Genomic DNA, 19,893 nt, shown 5'->3' with positions numbered 1-19,893 from the left:
CCACTCAGAAGTACGAGATTGGGCAGGTTGACCTCAGGTCTCCCCACTGTAAAGGTTTTCTTCTGTGGACGAAGGATCGGACCAAAGCGCAGCGTGGTTAGAGTTCAACATACGTAAACGTAAACACTACAAAATACCAAAACAACAAATGTGAAAAACCGAAAGAGTCCTATCTGGTGCATAGACACAAAGACAGAAGACAGGAAACAACCACCCACAAAACCCAACACAAAACAGGCTACCTAAATATGGTTCTCAATCAGAGACAATGACTAACACCTGCCACTGATTGAGAACCATATCAGGCCAAACATAGAAAAGGGAAAACTAGACACACAACATAGAATGCCCACTCAGCTCACGTCCTGACCAACACTAAAACAAAGAAAACACAAAAGAACTAGGGTCAGAACGTGACACCCACTGGAAGCCCGAGGTAGGGGGAGCGGGGGGGAATCTATCAAATAGAGGTGCGCCAACGCTGTACAGTACTAATGTTTTATTTATTTATTTATCTGACCAGGTAAGCTGACTGAGTACACATTCTCATTTACAGCAGCGACCTGGGGATGTAATTAGTCAAATCGGTCACACTACGACATAACACCAAATGAACCACAATTCATTCATAATACTTTGAATATACAGTTTCACAGACAAATTGTTGTTATTTTTTTTCTGTTTTATTTTGTGTGAAATCGTTAAGAATAATATTAATAAACCAGTCTGCACACCACCGAGGTGAATTGGTTTAGTCTTGACTCTTGGTTGACAGTGTCGGGGGATGGGTAATGAACTGATGCTTGAGTGCCAAATCAACACAAATTTGTTTCTATTAGTCTTTGTTATTTCTTTTTGATGTTTATGAGGAACTGGGAGGCTAGTCAGGGAAATATGAACGGAGGAAAGTACAGAGACATCCTTGTTGAAAACCTGCTCCAGAGCGCTCAGGACCTCAGACTCCATCAGCACAATGACCGTAAGCACACAGCCAAGACAATGCAGGAGTGGCTTCGGGACAAGTCTCTGAATGTCCTTGAGCGCCCCAGCCAGAGCTGGGACTTGAACTCGATCAAACATCTCTGGAAAGACCTGAAAATAGCTTTGCAGCGACTCTCCTCGTCCACCCTGACAGAGCTTGAGAGGATCAGCAGAGAAGAATGGAAGAAACTCCCCAAATACAGGTGTGCCGTGCCAAGCTTGTAACGTCATACACAAGACAACTCTATGCTGTAATTAGAGGTTGACCGATTAATCTGAATGGCCGATTAATTAGGGCCGATTTAAATTTTTCATAACAATCGGAAATCGGTATTTTTTGACAGAGATTTGACCGATTTATTTTTTAAATGTTTTTTTACACCTTTATTTAACTAGGCAAGTCAGTTAAGAACACATTATTTTCAATGAAGGCCTAGGAACGGTGGGTTGTCAGCTTGGGGATTCAATCTTGCAACCTTACAGTTAACTAGTCCAATGCTCTAACCACCTGCCTCTCATTGCACTCCACGAGGAGCCTGCCTGTTACGCGAATGCAGTAAGCCAAGGTAAGTTGCTAGCTAGCATTAAACTTATCTTATAAAAAACAATCATTCAATCACTCATAATCACTAGTTAATTACACATGGTTGATGATTACTAGTTTATCTAGTGTGTAATTGATATGGTCCGTATTCGCGGTTCCGTATTTCACTGAAAGAATAAACGTCTTGTTTTTGAGATGATAGTTTCCGGATTCAACCATATTAATGACCTAAGGCCGTATTTCTGTGTGTTATTATGTTATAATTAAGTCTATGATTTGATAGAGCAATCTGACTGAGCGATGGTAGGCACTAGCAGGAACGTAAGCATTCATTCAAACAGCACATTCGTGCGTTTTGCCAGCAGCTCTTTGCTGTGCTTCAAGCATTGCGCTGTTTATGACTTCAAGCCAATGAACTCCCGAGATTAGGCTGGTGTAACCGATGTGAAATGGCTAGCTAGTTAGCGGGGTGCGCGCTAATAGCGTTTCAAACGTCACTTGGAGTAGTTATTCCCCTTCCTCTGCATGGGTAATGCTGCTTCGAGGGTGGCTGTTATCGATGTGTTCCTGGTACGAGCCCAGGTAGGGGCAAGGAGAGGGACGGAGGCTATACTGTTACACTGGCAATACTAAAGTTCCTATAAGAACATCCAATAGTCAAAGGTATATGAAATACAAATGGTATAGAGAGAAATAGTCCTACAATTCCTATAATAACTACAACCTAAAACTTCTTACCTGGGAATATTGAAGACTCATGTTAAAAGGAACCACCAGCTTTCATATGTTCTCATGTTCTGAGCAAGGAACTTAAACGTTAGCTTTCTTACATGGCACATATTGCACTTTTACTTTCTTCTCCAACACTTTGTTTTTGCATTATTTAAACCAAATTGAACATGTTTCATTATTTATTTGAGGCTAAATTGATTTTATTGATGTATTATATTAAGTTAAAATAAGTGTTCATTCAGTATTGTTGTAACTGTCATTACGACAAATAAAAAAAATAAAAGAAATCGGCCGATTAATCGGTATCAGCTTTTTTTGGGTCCTCCAATAATCTGTATCGGTATTGAAAAATCATAATCGGTCGACCTCTAGCTGTAATCACCGCCAAAGGTGCTTCAACAAAGTACTGAGTAAAGGGTCTTATGTAAATGTGATATTTCAGTTTTAGATTTTTAAGACATTTGCAAAAATGTATAAAAACCTGTTTTGCTTTATCATTCTGGGGTATTTTGTGTAGATTGATGAGGAGGAAAAAAAAACATTTAATCCATTTTAGAATTAGGCTGTAACGTAGCAAAATGTGGAAAAGGTCAAGCGGTCTGAATACTTTTCGAAGGCACTGTATAAGGAAGATTGACATAGAGAAAGAGAGTGAGAAAGAATGGCAGAAAGAGAGAGCTCTAAAGTTCACTGCAGTAGCTTTGCCATTAGGATCGTGGAATAGTTCTAGGGGGACTGTGAAGTTGTTACCTCTACTCGGCTCTGTTATCAACAGCCACACACACACACACACACACACACACACACACACACACACACAAATATTCAGCGTTACATGGTCTGTTGGTCATTTGAACCCGAGCTAATATGTGTCATCTCGTCTGGCCACCCTCTAAAATCAGCCTTTATCAGTCTGTGTCTCAAAGTCCCTTATTTTTCTAATTTTCCCCTCTATTCCCATCTCGCCCTCAGTCCTATTTCAGAGCACTTCTACTGTTCTGGTAATGGAAATATTAACACTTCTCCAGTGCCAATCCAAGTTGATAGCTCACAGCCTCAACAATTCACAAACAATGGGTTTGATTATCAGTGGGAGATATTAAAGGTAAACTGCAAAACCCAGCATCATATGATGCCAAATGCATCATACAGGCCAGATTTCCGGTATTTTGGAAAGTGACAAATCTTGAAAATTTGATGGCTGACATGCAAAACATTTTTGGGATTATATCAATAACGGACTAATGAAACAAATACCAAAAGGCAGTGTTTGGGTGAAGTTTTCCTTTAAAGTCGCAACCACTTTACAGTCTTTACACACTTGTCTTGTGGTAGTTAAAGCACACGAGCGCACACGCACACAGCCATTCAAAAGTTTGGGGTTACTTAGAAATGTCCTTGTTTTTGAAAGAAAAGCACATTTTTTTGTCGATTAAATTAACATAAAATTGTCTCCCGCAAAACACCAATCTCAATGTCAACAGGAAAGAGGTGACTCCGGATTGCTGGCCTTCTGGGCAAACTTGCTAAGAAAAAAACACATCTCAGACTGGCCAATAAAAATAAAAGATTAAGATGGGCAAAAGAACACAGACACTGGACAGAGGAACTCAGCCTAGAAGGCCAGCATCCCGGAGCCACCTCTTCACTGTTGACGTTGAGACTGGTGTTTTGCGGGTACAATTTAATGAAGCTACCAGTTGAGGACTTGTGAGGTGTCTGTTTCTCAAACCAGACACTCTAATGTACTTGTTCTCTTGCTCAGTTGTGCACTGGGGCCTCCCGCTCGTCTTTCTATTCTGGTTCGGGCCAGTTTGCGCTGTTCTGTGAAGGAGTAATACACAGCTTTGTATGAGATCTTCAGTTTCTTGGCAATTTCTCGCATGGAATAGCCTTAATTTCTCAGAACAAGAATAGACTGACGAGTTTCAGAATAAATGTATTTGTTTCTGGCTATTTGAGCCTGTAATCGAACACACAAATGCTGATGCTTCAGATACTCAACTAGTCTAAAGAAGGCCAGTTTTATTGCTTCTTTAATTAACACAACAGCTTTCAGCTGTGCTAACATAATGGCAAAAGGGTTTTCTAATTATCAATCAGCCTTTTGAAATGATAAACTTGGATTAGCTAACACAACGTGCCATTGGAACACATGAGTGATGGCTTCTGATAATGTGCCTCTGTACGCCTGTGTAGATACTCCATTAAAAATCAGCCATTTCCAGCTACAATAGTCATTTACAACATTAACAATGACCAATTTGATGTTATTTTAATGGACAAAAATGTGCTTTTCTTTCAAACACAAGGACATTTCTAAGTGTCTCCACACTTTTGAACAGTAGTGTGAATAGAAAGCACATAGTAGTACTAGCACATAGTAGTACTAGAAACACATTGCATGGAACCGGAAGGTTGCAAGTTCAAACCCCCGAGCTGACAAGGTACAAATCTGTCCTTCTGCCCCTGAACAGGCAGTTAACCCACCATTCCTAGGCCATCATTGAAAATAAGAATTTGTTCTTAACTGACTTGCCTAGTTAAATAAAGGTAAAAAAAATAATTAAAAGAAAATAATGAGGGCATGCTTGAGGGTAGCATTCCTGGGAGACAGAGATACATCTATAGAGGACTCTAGTCTAGGAATTCTAGGTGGGAATGGTTTTCAGGTTACTGAGGGCCAGAAGGAGAGTGAGATGTTCTGCAGCCTGCAGAAACATGAGAGAGAGAGAGCAAGAAGCAAAATAAAGGATTCTGGACAAATATCCATGATCGATGACTCATTACCTATCTGTTAGCTATCCCTTATCTATCATAGATCATCGGCATCGATCACAGAGGCCCAGAAAAAAAATATTTCAGAATATGGTTTGAAAAATGTAAAGAAACTCTTCTCCTAATGGGAAAAAAATGTGATTCAGCAGTGTGTAAGGTTTGGCTTTCTCTGAACTGTGTGAAAATATGTTAATCTTCACACATGAATGCAAGGACTCTCTCACATACACACACACACACACACACTCCACACAGCAAGAGTGTGTGTGACCAATCAGAGCCATAGTAAAAAAGAAAGCAAATCCTGGTTAAGATCATTAAATTCTAGTTTGAATGTCATAATCATATAATGTTTGTTTACAATATGGAGGATTGTTTGCTGAGCTAAACCCCAGCTGTCACAGGGACACAGGGGAAGGGGAACGCTTCCAGACAAACTAAACACCTTCTTTGCCCGCTTTGAGGATAATACAGTGCCACCGTCGCGGCTCGCTAACAAAACTGCGCTCTTTCCTTCTCAGTGGCTGACGTGAGTAAATTTTTTATAAATGTTAACCCTCGCAAGGCTGCTGGCCCAGACGACATCCCTAGCCGCGTCCTCAGAGCATGCGCAGACCAGCTGACTGGTGTGTTTACGGACATATTTGATCGCTCCCTATCCCAGTCTGTTGTCCCCACATGCTTCAAGATGGCTACCATTGTTCATTGTTCCATTGTACCCAAGAAGGCAAAGAAAACTGAACTAAATGACTACCGCCCCGTAGCATTCACTTCTGTCATCATGAAGTGCTTTGAGAGGCTAATCAAGGATCATATCACCGCCACCTTACCGGCCACCCTAGACACACTTCAGTTTTCATACCGCCCCAACAGGTCCACAGATGACGCAATCGCCATCGCACTGCACACAGCCCTATCCCATCTGGACAAAAATAATATTTATGTAAGAATGCTGTTCATTGACTACAGCTCAGCATTCAACACCATCGTACCTTCCAAGCTCATCATCAAGCCGGAGGCCCTGGGTCTCAACCCCTCCCTGTGCAAATGGGTCCTGGACAGTCTGACAGGCCGCCCCCAGATGGTGAAGGTAGGAAACAACATCTCCACTTTGCTGAATGGTCCACTCACACAGGCAGTGTGGTGAAGATGGTGCAACAGCACCTCTTCAACCTCAGGAGGCTGAAGACATTTGGCTCGTCACCCAAAACCCTGCCAAACTTTAACAGATGCACAATCGAGAGCATCCTGTCGGGCTGTATCACAGCCTGCTACGGCAACTGCTCCGCCCTCAACCGCAAGGCTCTCCAGAGGGTGGTGCGTTCTTCACAATGCATCACCGGGGGCAAACTACCTGCCCTCCATGACACCTACAGCGCCCGATGTCACAGGAAGGCCAAAAGGATCATCAAGGGCAACAACCACCCGAGCAACTGCCTGTTCACCCCGCTATCATCCAGAAGGCGAGGTCAGTACAGGTCAAAGCTGGGACCGAGAGATTGAGAAACAGCTTCTATCTCAAGGTCATCAGACTGCTGAACAGCAGTCATTAACTCAGAGAGGCTGCTGCCTACATTGAGACCCAATCACTGGACACTTTAATAAATGGATTACTAGTCACTTTAAACAATACCACTCTAAATAATGGCACTTTAATAATGTCTACATATCTTACATTACTCATATCACATGTATATACCATCTACTGCATCGTGGCTATGGCGCTCAGCCATATACTTATATGTACCTATTCTCATTCACCCCTTTAGATTTGTGTGTATTAGGTAGTTGTTGGGAAATTGTTAGATTACTTGTTAGATTAGTGTGTATTAGGTAGTTGTTGGGAATTTTTAGATTACTTGTCAGATATTACTGCACTGTTGGAACTAGAAGCACAAGCTTTTCGCTACACTCGCATTAACATCTGCAAACCATGTGTATGAGACCAAAAACATTTGATTTGAGAAACACTAAAGCTGAAGGTTACGCTAGATCACAGACTAACTAATCTCACCTCAGTTTACAATCAATAATTTACCTGGTTATGCATAAACACGCACGGACGCCGTCACACTAATACTCACAAACATGCTCAGGCGTACACACAGGCACACACACGTCCTCCTCAGCCCCCCGTAGAGAGTGACGCTACAACAGATTAAGTTGAGTATCCTTCAATGGCCTGCAGAAATAACAACAACTGCAGAGATAGTTACCTCGTCCCATCTGCCCTACTTTGTTGTTCTAACATACTGTCGCCTCCGACGGCTCACTCTGGATGACTCAGTAACAACATAAAACAAAGACAGAACACATAAGAGGACACACACACACGGTGTAGAGAAGGACCTCCAAGATAGTAAACACAGCACACCAAGGTCAAATTCTTGGGGAAAACTTTTAGGAGTAACTTTAAGGAAAATAATTGCGAGAAAAGATATCAGAAAAAGGTAGAGATGCAGGACACAAACATTCTGTAGGTAGACGACAACAGAGAGAGATACTGTAGGAAGAGAGGGACAGAAGTAAAAGAAGGGTACAGAAGGGCTACAATGACAGCACAAATGCTCTATTCACTCAAGGGGGAACGGAAGGAGAGAACAGAGGAGTGCTGCTCACCTCTCACTCCTGTTCACACAGGAATACACACACACCTCTCTTTCCGTCCCTCTCTCACACACACACTCTTGTTCTGTCTCTCTCTCACCTTTCCATCTGTGAGACGTGCTTGTAGGTCTGACAAGAACATTGACAGCTGACGGTGAAAACAACGCTGGCATACACACCGAGTGGACAAACACAGACCCACACAGTCGATAGTGAAAAGCCGCTGTGACCTTTGCACATTCTTTCGACCGGCGTGTTTGTGTAAGCTCCAATCGTTTCCTCTCTGTGTGTCAAGTGTCCACCAAGCGTGTAGCTGCAAGTCCACGTTGTTGTGGACAGCCACGCTTTCAATAAGTCTCTCTCTCAGAGAAAGGGGCGAGAGAAGCTGGAAGGAGAACAAGAGAAAGGGGGAGTGGTTTCACCGTGCACACGGTTAACCCTCTGTGACAAAAGACAGGAGTTGGTTGGAGCTCAGGAATGCAAGACCCTCTCTCATTGTCTAACCTGATTCCAAAGAGTGGATGATTAACAGTGTGTGTGTGTGTGTGTGTGTGTGTGTGTGTGTGTGTGTGTGTGTGTGTGTGTGTGTGTGTGAATTTCTTCAATTCACATTTTATGCTTCCTGTAGGGTGTGGATAATTCAAATTAGAATGTATTGTTTGAATTAAATTACATTCAGACATTCCGAATTTCATTGGATAAAACCTCATTTCAGCCAGTGTTTATTTCACAAGTTACCACCAGCTAAAGCTATGAAGTTGAAATGCCTATTTACTCTGTTCCATCTCACTGAGCAATCCACTATCTCATCAGCCCAGCCACGCAATTTATAAACTTGATCTCTGCTATGAAAAGCATCTGAACATTATCTCCCATTTCTTTTAGACTAGCGTTTGGTTTTCAACAGCGGAGATTTCTATAAACCTCGCGGTCTGTCTCTCTGACATTTGCAACATTGTTTCAATATTCAAATTCGATCTCCAGCTGTGCCATAGTAATGAACATTTTGGGATGAGACAGACAGACAGGTAGACAGCTTTTCTCAGATGGCATCATTTTTATGGATATATACTAAGTATCCTGCATTATTAGCTCGACTTTGTCTCGGGCATAACAACACCTGTGCCAATATATCCTCCAAACACCGGCTTCTCTGGCATTATCACTTAAGTAGGGAACGTGTGTACGTATGTGCATGTGTGTGAGTTCATGCAACGGGGGAGTACAGCTCTCTAATTAAAGTAGACACAATGCTGTTTTTGCTAAACAGAGAGCTAGTTGGAGCCTGCGTCTGGCCTGCTATCTAAAATAAGCTGTGATGATGTGTGTGTGTGTGTGTGTGTGTGTGTGTACAAGTGTGTGTGTGTGTGTGTGTGTGTGTGTGTGTGTGTGTGAGAGAGAAAATAAAAGTTATATCCTGAAATTCAATCTGTCCCTAGAGCACCAGTTTCCCATTGAGCCTCCAAGCTAAACCAAGACAGTCCGATTCCAGTAGAAACAACACAAACAACTGGTAGCAGCGCTCGCCGTTCTATACCAATAACAAAAAGAAAACACGCTGATGAAACGGACAGTGTTTCATACAGTACTTCTACAGCCACCAGTTTTAAGGTTTCGCATTGCTAATGGACCTTTAGGTCAGTTGAACTGGTTTCACTGCTTTCTTCTAGTCTCCATTGCTCATACTCCCCTGGTTGCTTTTGGTAGAAGTTACCCATAGGCACAGTTATAAATCTAGGATCAGCTTACCTTCCGCCATTCCTGACCTTAACCATTAGAGGAGAGGCAGCAAGGAACTGACCTTAGATCAGTGTCCAGGGATGTTGGCTCAGGATCCGGTGGCTGTCAAACCAGATGACTAATGCAGGTTAACACCTCTGATTATCTCCTAATTATGAGGTTAAAGGTCTGGCTGGGCCTTGGCCAGTAAATCTAAAGTCCCCCCACCACAACACCCATACAGGGGGTCCGACATAAACAGGGGGGGGGGAGTGGCCAGGGTTCAGGGTTGGGTTTCCCCACCAGCATAAAATGTGTGGGAAGGGGAAGAGAGAGAAGAGAGATGACATGGTTTAGGTTTCCCTGGCTCCCACGTATGTTCCACATAAATTGGTGGGTAGGAAATAGTGAGGAGGGGGGTGGGGCTGTATTTGCCCTCCCAAGAACATTCGGGAACGCCTCCATGCTTCCTATGAGAAATACAGTTTCTCAGTGCAACTTGTCTGCTCTACCTTCAAAAGGAGGCGTGGCCGGGAAGACTGCTTCTGTGTTCAAAATGCAGGATAAACAAACTGCCAGACAGCTAATCTCTTCTCCATAGGAGTTGCAGACACTGGGCTGATCTGATCACTGCCTTTCTCCCCCGCGGAGACAACTAATGGGTTGGCTCTCAGCACCACCGAGCAAGACAGATAACTGCTACAAAACACACACGCATATAGACAGACACTCAATCGCGGATGTGCACACACACACAACAATTTGCCCTGGCATTTTAGCCACACCTGCCCACATTACTGTGCACGCACCTGCCCCCCCCCCCCCCCCCCCATGTTACTTACACATAACATAGGCAGCACACTAGTACAGCGTTTTTCAAAATGTGAAACATAGTCCTCCTCCTCTTTTAACCAGCTCATGTTTAAGACAAATACAACACTTAGAAACCACAACTCACCACGACAACTGTGCCTCTGTTGCCTCCCTTCTGTGCAGTCTGTCTCTGTATCTTCTCTGCTGTCACTGTCAGTCTGTCACGGCTTCACATAGAGCCAACATATTAAGGAACTGTCAGTACATCGGTCTCTCTCTGGTTACTTCCTACCTCCACCGCACTCACCTCTGACCTGTCTCCGCTAAGCCTCCTTTCCCACAGCACTGGTACCAGAAGATCAGGGGATCTTGGCCCAGCAACATCCTAGTCGTGAATGAATAGACTCATATACCAGATAAAGAAGAATAATGACAGAATAAATGCTTAACAGATGACCATTGGCTCATAATACCTTATAAAAGCCTAACTATTATCATATGGGTTAATTACTATTACACTATAATTTAGAGCCAAAACATACAACTGGCAGTACATCAGTCCGTGTCTCTGCTTTTTATTCATGCCTCCACTGCACTTGACTGCTGCAGCAGTAGCTGAGCTGTCGGTGCTTCTAGGTCTAGCATGCTCTTTCCATGACATAGACAGACCAGGTGAATGCTATGATCCCTTATTGATGTCACTTGTTAAATCTACTTCAAATCAGTAAAGATGATGGGGAAAGAGAGAGGATTTTTAAGCCTGGAGACAATTTTTATTTTACCTTTATTTTACTAGGCAAGTCAGTTAAGAACAAACTCTTATTTTCAATGATGGCCTTGGAACAGTGGGTTAACTGCCTGGTCAGGGGCAGAACGACAGATTTGTACCTTGTCAGCTCGGGGATTTGAACTTGCAACCGGTTGCTAGTCCAATGCTCTAACCACTAGGCTACCCTGACGCCCCAATTGAGATGGATTGTGCGTGCCATTCAGAGGGTGAATATATCGTAGTAACCTCAAAGCTCATCACTAAGCTAAGGACCCTGGGACTAAACATCTCCCTCTGCAACTGGATCCTGGATATCATGACGGGCTGCCCCCAGGTGGAAAGGATAGGTAACAACACATTACCACGCTGATCATCAATACAGGGGCCACCTCAGGGGTGCGTCCTCAGTCCCCTCCTGTACTCCCTGTTCACCCATGACTACATGGCCAGGCACGACACCATACCATTATTAAGCTTGCCGACGACACAACAGTAATAGGCCTGATCACGACAACGATGAGACAGCCTATAGGGAGGAGGTCAGAGACCTGCCCGTGTGGTGCAGGATAACAACCTCTCCCTCAACGCGATCAAGACAAAGGAGATGATTGTGGCCTGCAGCAAAAGGAGGACTGAGCACGACCCCATTCTCGGGGCTATAGTGGAACAGGTTAAGAGCTTCAAGTTCCTTGGTGTCCACATCACTAACAATCTAACATGGTCCAAACACACCAAGACACTTGTGAAGAGGGTACGACAAAGCCTATTCCCCCTCAGGGGACTGACAAGATTTGTCATGGGTCCTCAAATCATCAAAAAGTTCTACAGCTGCACCATCGAGAGCATCCTGACTGGTTGCATCACTGCCTGGTTTGGCAACTGCTGGGCCTCCGACTGCAAGGCATGACAGAGGGTAGTGCGTACGGCCCAGTACATCGCTGGGACCAAGCTTCCTGCAATCTAGGACCTCGATACCAGGCAGTGTCAAAGGACGGCCCTAAAAATTCCCAAAGACTCCAGCCACCCTAGTCATAGACTGTTCTCTCTGCTACCGCACAGCAAGCAAGCAAAATCTGTCTTCTAACAAAATCATCTGTAGCGTCCGAACGGTTTAGCCTACAAACTATTATGGGACTCTTACGAACACAATGCGCCTTGGCACTCGTCTGAAGTCGGCACAGCCGATCTGCCAACTTCTGTCTGTAACGTCCAAACAGCTTGGGCTACACACTAATTTGACTCCTCTGTGAAAAGGTGAGACTCTCTAGGATGACCACAGGCCTCACAAGACTCATCTGAAGGTCCCCCAGGATCCGTTGAAAATAAAAACAATTGAGGTACAGTATATAATGGAGACGGTTTATAGTGCCAAAACATAAGGGGATGAACACATGTCCAAAAAAATAACAAATGTTTCCTGATCTTTCTTATTTATTCCAGACATAAGACAGACACCTCAGAACAAACTTCCTTGTCATGTTTTTCGGGACTATCTGTTGGTCCGTGTAGTGAATCTGTTATTCAATCCGATAGTATGGGCTAATAGTAGTAAGGCCCCCAACAATGTTTCATCAAATTATTTAAGCATTTTTGGATTTAGACTGTTAAGGGTTAATTAAGTGATAACGCCCGAGAAGCCGGTGTATAAAGGATACATTGGCACCGGTCTTGTCTCAGGCCGGCAAAACCGTGCCAATATATCCCCCAAACAGCGGCTTCAAGGGCATTATCACTTTCATACAACGGGTTACCAACATATTCAAATAATGATTGACATATTTTCATTAAATACATTATTTTGATTAATTTATTCATTCTATATCATCCTTCCACATGTCCCAACACAGATTTAGGGTTGCTACCCAAGCTGGCTGTTCTATCGGTTCGGTTGCCAGAGACGCGACCCAGTCGTTCATTCTAAATGTGCCATTGCCAAATTGGCTGGCAACGTTCTTATCCCTGTCAATCAGTGCAGACAGAATAACAACAGTAGCTGAATTTGTTGAATCGATTTTCTAGTGGCATTTATTTGGATACATCCATAACAATGAGCAAATGAGGCGCGATTTCGCCTGGCATAGAGAATGTGCTCTCTCGTCAGGACACTGCTGTTCAGAGGAGCTAGCCAACAACACAGCTAACACAACATCTTCAAACGTAAGCTGGAAAGACGACATACTAGCTGCACATACTAGCTGCATTTATTAATCCATAATCTTGCTGCCAGCTGATTCATGATTTCGACTGGCTGAGAAACGCTGCCTGCCTCTCTCTCTCTCCTCCCGACTCCCAACCCCTACACGTTCATTACTATGTGACAGTTGGAGATCGAATTCAAATTTTAATATTGAACCAATGTTGCAAATGTCGGAGAGAGACAGCAAGGTTTACACAAATCTCCACTGTTGAAATCTAAATGCTAGTCTAAAAGAGATATTTTAAAGTCAAATATTTATCCTGTGGTAATTTGTGGAATAGGTTGAGTGCGCTGGAGTGCGCTTTTAACCAATCAGCAATCAGGATTAGACCCAAACGTCGTATAATTAAGCAATAATGCATGGGTGGGGGTGGGTTGGTATATGGCCGATATGTGGTATATGGCCAATATACCACGGCTAAGGACTGTTCTTAAGCACGACGCATAGTGGAGGTTGCCAAGATATTGCAGAGCTGTCATCATGGCAAAGGGTGGCTACTTTTAAATATATTTTGATTTGTGTGACACTTTTTTGCTTACTATATGATTCCATATGTGTTATTTCATAGTTTTCAAGTCTTCACTATTATTCTACAATGTAGAAAATAGTAAAAATAAAGGTAAACTCTTGAATGAGTAGGTGTGTCCAAACTTTTGACTGGTACTGTATATATTACACACTAGCGTTCAAAAGTTTGGGGTCACTTAGAAATGTCCTTGTTTTTGAAAGAAAATCAAACAATTTTGTCCATTAAAATAAAATCAAATGAATCAGAAATAGAGTGTAGACATTCTTAATCTTCTAAATGGCTATTGTAGCTGGAAACTGCAGTTTATTATGTATCTCCATAGGTGTACAGAGGCCCATTTTCAGCAACCATCACTCCTGAGTTCCAATGGCACGTTGTGTTAGCTAATCCAAGTTTATAATTTTATAAGGCTGATTGATTATCAGAAAACCCTTTTGCAATTATGTTAGCACAGTTGAAAACTGTTGTTCTGACTAAAGAAGCAATAAAAAACTTGCCTTCTTTTGACTAGTTGAGTATCTGGAGCGTCACCATTGGTGGGTTTGATTACAAGCTCAAAATGGTCAGAAACAAAGGCCTTTTTTCTGAAACTCGTCAGTCTATTCTTGTTCTGAGAAATGAAGGCTATTCCATGCGAGAAATTACCAAGAAACTGAAGATCTCGTACAACGCTGTGTACTAATCCCTTTACAGAACAGCGCAAATTGGCTCTAACCAGAATAGAAAGAGGAGTGGGAGGACCCAGTACACAACTGAGCAAGCAGACAAGCACATTAGAATGTCTAGTTTGAGAAACAGTCGCCTCACAAGTCCTCAACTGGTAGCTTCATTAAATAGTACCCGCAAAACTCCAGTCTCAACGTTAACTTCTTCAAGATAGGGGGCGCTCTTTTAATTTTTGGATAAAAAACGTTCCCGTTTTAAACAAGATATTTTGTCACGAAAAGATTCTCGACTATGCATGTAATTGACAGCTTTGGAAAGAAAAAACTTGGACGTTTCCAAAACTGCAAAGATATTATCTGTGAGTGCCCCAGAACTAATGCTACAGGCGAAACCAAGATGAAATTTCATACAGGAAATGGTCCAGATTTTGAATGCCCTGTGTTCCAATGTCTCCTTATATGGCTGTGAATGCGCCAGGATTGAGCCTGCACTTTCTGTCGTTTTCCCAGGGTGTCTGCAGCATTGTGACATATTTGTAGGCATATCATTGGAAGATTGACCATAAGAGACTACATTTCCCAGGTGTCCGCCCGGTGTCCTCCGTCAAAATTATTGCATTATCTCCAGGTCCATGCGCGTTCCATTTTCTTCAGAGGAGAAACCAAACTGCCACGAATGATTTATCATCGATGGATATGTGAAAAACACCTTGAGGATTGATTCTAAACAACGTTTGCCATGTTTCTGTCGATATTATGTAGTTAATTTGGAAAAAAGTTTGCGTTGTAATGACTTAATTTTCGGGTTTTTTCTTACCCAAACGTGATGAACAAAACGGAGCGATTTGTCCTACACAAATAATATTTTTGGAAAAACTGAATAGTTGCTATCTAACTGAGTCTCCTCATTGAAAACATCTGAAGTTCTTCAAAGGTAAATGATTTTATTTGAATGCTTTTCTTGTTTTTGTGAAAATGTTGCATGCTGAATGCTAGGCTTAATGCTATGCTAGGCTATCAATACTCTTACACAAATGCTTGTTTAGCTATGGTTCAAAAGCATATTTTGAAAATCTGAGATGACAGTGTTGTTAACAAAAGGCTAAGCTTGAGAGCAAATAGATTTATTTCATTTCATTTGCAATTTTCATGAATAGTTAACGTTGCGTTATGGTAATGAGCTTGAGGCTATAAATAGGATCCCTTTATACGGGATTGCTCGTCGCAACAGGTTAACAGTGAAGAGGCATCTCAGGGATGCTGGCCTTTTCCAACTACAATAGTCATTTACTACATTAACGATGTCTACGCTGTATTTCTGATCAATTTGATTTTAAATGGACAAAAAAAATGCTTTTCTTTCAAAAACAAGGACATTTCTAAGTGACCCCAAACTTTTGAACGGCAGTGTACATATACACTACCAGTCAAAAGTTTAAGAACACCTACTCATTCAAGGGTTTTTCTTTATTTTTACTATTTTAAATAATAGTGAAGACACGAAAACTATGAAAAAAGTGTTAAACAAATCAAAATGTATTTCATACTTGAGATTCTTCAAATAGCCAGCTTTTTCCTTGATTACAGCTTTGCAAACTCTTTGCATTCTCTTAACCAGCTTCACGAGATAGCCACCTGTGACTCAGTGCCTTCAAAAAACAACAACATCATTAACTTAACTTGGTAGTTAATCATCCAAAGCTGGCCGGCACTCAAAGAAAATACATGAATCGCTAGAAACCGAGATCATGAACATAAAGAACATGTGATATCAGAGAACATCTCCATGTATGAGAGAGTAAACTGTGAGGGTTTCTCATCTGAGAAAGAAAAATAGAGGAATAGAGAGGGAGAGAGCGAGAGAGAAAGAGAGATGGAAGTGTGACAGTAGGCCTTATGGGAAAAGGTAGAAGAAAGAGGGACTGTTTGTGGGGGGGGGGGGATGAGAGGCGTGGAGTGCAGTGGAGAGAAGGATGATAAAGGATGGGGTATGGCTTATTTCCCCAGTGGAGTAGAAGCTCCATTTCTTACCTTCCAAAGCAGAAGATGAGAGGCATTTATCTCTCTGAAAGAGTAGTGGATGAGAGGTGGAAGAGAGGAGGAGTGGATAAGATGGACAAGATGAAGGGGGTAAGGGAAATTAGAAGGGGAGAAGAGGAGAGAGGGAGGAGAATGGGTGGAGGTAGGTTTAGATATGGTGAGAGGGGAGGGAGAAGTGTAACAGACGGAAAGAGGGGAAGAGAGACAATGAGGACAGCAGAAGTGTAGAGGGGTGGTGAGGAAGGGATGAGGATGCTTACTTCAGGGATAGGAGAGACTTCCATTATGAGCCTGTATGAATCACATCTCCTCTCTGTTAATCTCTTCCCTATTTTTTCCTCTTTCAATATGAAGAGTTTATTTCCAAAACGCAATGTCAACCAATTTTTCACATTTGTGTTTTTTCATCAGAAATGATTGCTTATGGGTTATGTTCGTGTGTGTGTAAAATATGACTCTTCTCAAATGTTTGATTCATAGATTTTAGATGTGTATCGAAATCGTTTATCTTCTTTTACGGTATATATCCATTGTTAAGTTGGAATGGGATGTTCGTATCCTGTATGTTTGACTGTGACATGTGGTTGTCTCACCTAGCGATCTTAAGATGAATGCAACTGTAAGTTACTCTGGCTAAAAACATCTGCTAAATGTATCAAGAATTCAAGGTAAGACCCAGATGCAGACACGTCAAATTGACAATGGTTTAATATTCCAACAGGGGGCAAGCAATAGACAGGTCAAGGCAGGCAGGGGTCAGTAAAACCAGAGGAGGGGCAACGGTACCGGACGGCAGGCAGGCTCATGGTTAGGGCAGGCAGGGGTCAGCAATCCAGAGGTGGGGCAAAGTTACAGGTCGGCAGGCAGGCTCAGTGTCAGGGGCAGGCGGGCTCAGAGTCAGAACAGGCAAGGGTCAAAACCAGGAGGGTGAGGAAAAAGGAGAGACTGGGAAAGGCAGGAGCCGAGAACAACGACGCTGGTTGACTTGACAAACAAGATGAAGTGGCAACGGACAAACAGCGAACAAAGGTATAAATACACAGGAGATAATGGGGACGATGGGAGACACCTGGAGGGGGGTGGAGACAATCACAAGGACAGGTGAAACAGATCAGGTTATGACAAAATCACTATAATGTCAAATGTAAATGTAAATGTTATACATACAGATCTCAAATTAGTGTAACTATTTTTTCAAAAAATAAATGCACCTTGATGTCACAATTGTATCATTTGTACAGTTATTTGTTACATTTCACTCTAAAACTTAGCAGTACTACTTATTTCTTGAGAGTGAGGTGGATATATAGCATGTTTTTTAAAACATGATTATTTGTCTCTCTGAAATGAAACCATAAAATATGATCGATTTTAAACAAATAAATGTCTGTCATTGAACAACCCAATTCCATGATTACATAGTGAAAAAAAAACACACTGATCTCTTTCCTAAGTTCTTTAAACAATAAAGGTTAGTGTCCTCCTGAGTGGTGCAGTGGTCTAAGGCACTGCATTACAGTGCCATTAGAGATCCTGGTTTGAGTCCAGGCTCTGCCGCGACCGAGAGCGCCATGGTGTGGCGCGGAATTGGCCCAGCGTCATCCAGGTTAAGGGAGGGTTTGGTCGGCCGGGATTTCCTTGTCCCATCATGCTCTAGCGACTCCTGTGGCGGGCCGGGCACATGCATGCTGACACGATGTGTACGGTGACACGAGGTGTACGGTGTTTCCTCTGACACATTGGTGTGACTGGGTTATGTGGGCGTTGTGTCAAGAAACAGTGTGGCTTGCTGGGTAGTGTTTCGTAGGATGCACAGCTCTCAACCTTTGCCTCTCCCGAGACAACACCCCTGCCCCCCACCATCCCTAAAACATATACACCGAGTGGGAAACTGGGAAACTGTAGAGCGTGAAAAACCCAGCAGCGTTGCAGTTCTTGACACTCTCAAACCGGTGCCCCTTCTACCATTCACCTGGTCAGTCTATATCGTGGAAAGAGCAGGTGTTCCTAATGTCTTCTGCACTCGGTGTATATGTTTTAGGGATGGTGGGGGGCAGGGGTGTTATAGGGAGGCAGTGGGGTGGAAGTTTTAAATTGTCCTGTGTGTGAGTCCACCAGTAGTTATTGACAGGGATAAATGCTAACTGTTTGTTTAGATTGAGTGAGGCCTATACACAACCCCCACTGCATGGCACTGACCATAAGCACACAGCACAGCAGGCTCTGATATATTGTGAGATACTCTACCCTCCCCTGTGTGCAAAGTGTTTAGTCAGAACACCACCTGACCCTCTAAGCCCTGTGGGAGAGCCAATCAGGCAGTGGTAAAGACAATAAGCGCCTTCCACTTTCACTGGTCAGGGGTCTGAGGTCAAGAGGTAGGGGTCAGGGCGAGAGAGGTATTGTGCCTAACCGGTCAGCTCTGCAATGATGTGTCTGGCTCCTGTGAGGAGAGGACCAGTGGGATGCTGTGTGTGTGTGCGTGTGTGTGTGTGTGTGTGTGTGTGGTGTGTTTAGTAGAGTTAAGGGCCTATGAGAGCCTGTGAACCACATCAAATCCCCACCACCCCACATATCAGTGTGAACTTTTACACCTAGAGTTCAATTTCATTATGATCCAATGCCCTGTCAGAGACCTTATATGAGTCTCACAGGATTTAGCCTGTCACACAGCACGACCGGGAGAGAGTGTGTTGAACAAAGGATGAACACATGCACCCACCCACATATGCATGCTCTCTAGGGTTGTCCCAGACTAAAATATATCTTAGTCGACCAAGAGTCGTCTGTTCCTTCGACCAATTAATGAGTCAACATTTTTAAACGTGATTTTTCCATATATTGACACATCCTATGTGTTTTAATCGAATCAACTATATTCACTGAGCTGGTCTGATGCTTTAAGCACACTCTTTGATTAAATAATTAAGACAGACAAATTGCTTGGGGGAGTCCGAACAGCAATTGATTTGATTGTGCCGGGCCAGGCTCAGACTTGCTGCACTGTGTAATTAAAAAATAAAGACAGCGAGTAACTGTGTCTCCCTCTCCTCCCTGCTGCAACGACCACCACAGAACATCAGTCTTTATTGCACTGTCCGTGTTGCTGAAGCTGCAACATAAGCACAGCCATTTCTGACTGAAAAGTTCTGTCACCGAAAGCCCTCATTTGTTTAGGAAAAACATTCCCTATTCCCTCAACACTTGCTCCCTTTACTTGCCACATGTATGCATTGCACTGCACGTGACCAAAGACCTATTCACACGGGACTAGTATTACTAGAGAATGTTGACTATGTAATTATTACTCCAGAATGTCCATTATTCCTGAGGACGATTCGGACGGGATTAGTTTATTCTAAACTGCCCCCTGAAATTATTATTATTATTTTTTTAATATAAATTGTGACGGAAGCCTGGAGGTTTTTATTCTATGCACGAAGATACAGTATTTCAACATGTTCAGGGCCACACTGATGACTCGAACTTGGTACCCAAGTTTCTAAGTCATAGAAAAA

At 42.9% G+C, this 19,893-nt stretch overlaps 1 protein-coding gene across 3 annotated transcripts in view; it reads right to left on the bottom strand.

The window, feature by feature from the left end:
- Nucleotides 1–19,893, bottom strand: part of LOC115113453 (xylosyl- and glucuronyltransferase LARGE2s) — a 104,534-nt gene that overhangs the window by 39,957 nt on the left and 44,684 nt on the right. Inside the window, exon 1 of one of the 3 annotated variants that reach the window (XM_029641117.2) lies at nt 7,743–7,991. The exons of the other annotated variants lie outside the window; for them this stretch is intronic. The gene's annotated coding sequence lies outside the window, so the exon portion shown is untranslated. Of the gene's footprint in view, nt 1–7,742; nt 7,992–19,893 lie in introns of those variants that run through there. 3 annotated transcript variants of the gene reach the window in all.

This window comes from Oncorhynchus nerka, linkage group LG28, assembly GCF_034236695.1.
Source record: "Oncorhynchus nerka isolate Pitt River linkage group LG28, Oner_Uvic_2.0, whole genome shotgun sequence".
Lineage (NCBI taxonomy): Eukaryota > Metazoa > Chordata > Actinopteri > Salmoniformes > Salmonidae > Oncorhynchus > Oncorhynchus nerka.
Note: the sequence above shows the minus strand (reverse complement) of the source record. Positions and strands in the feature narration are given on the sequence as shown.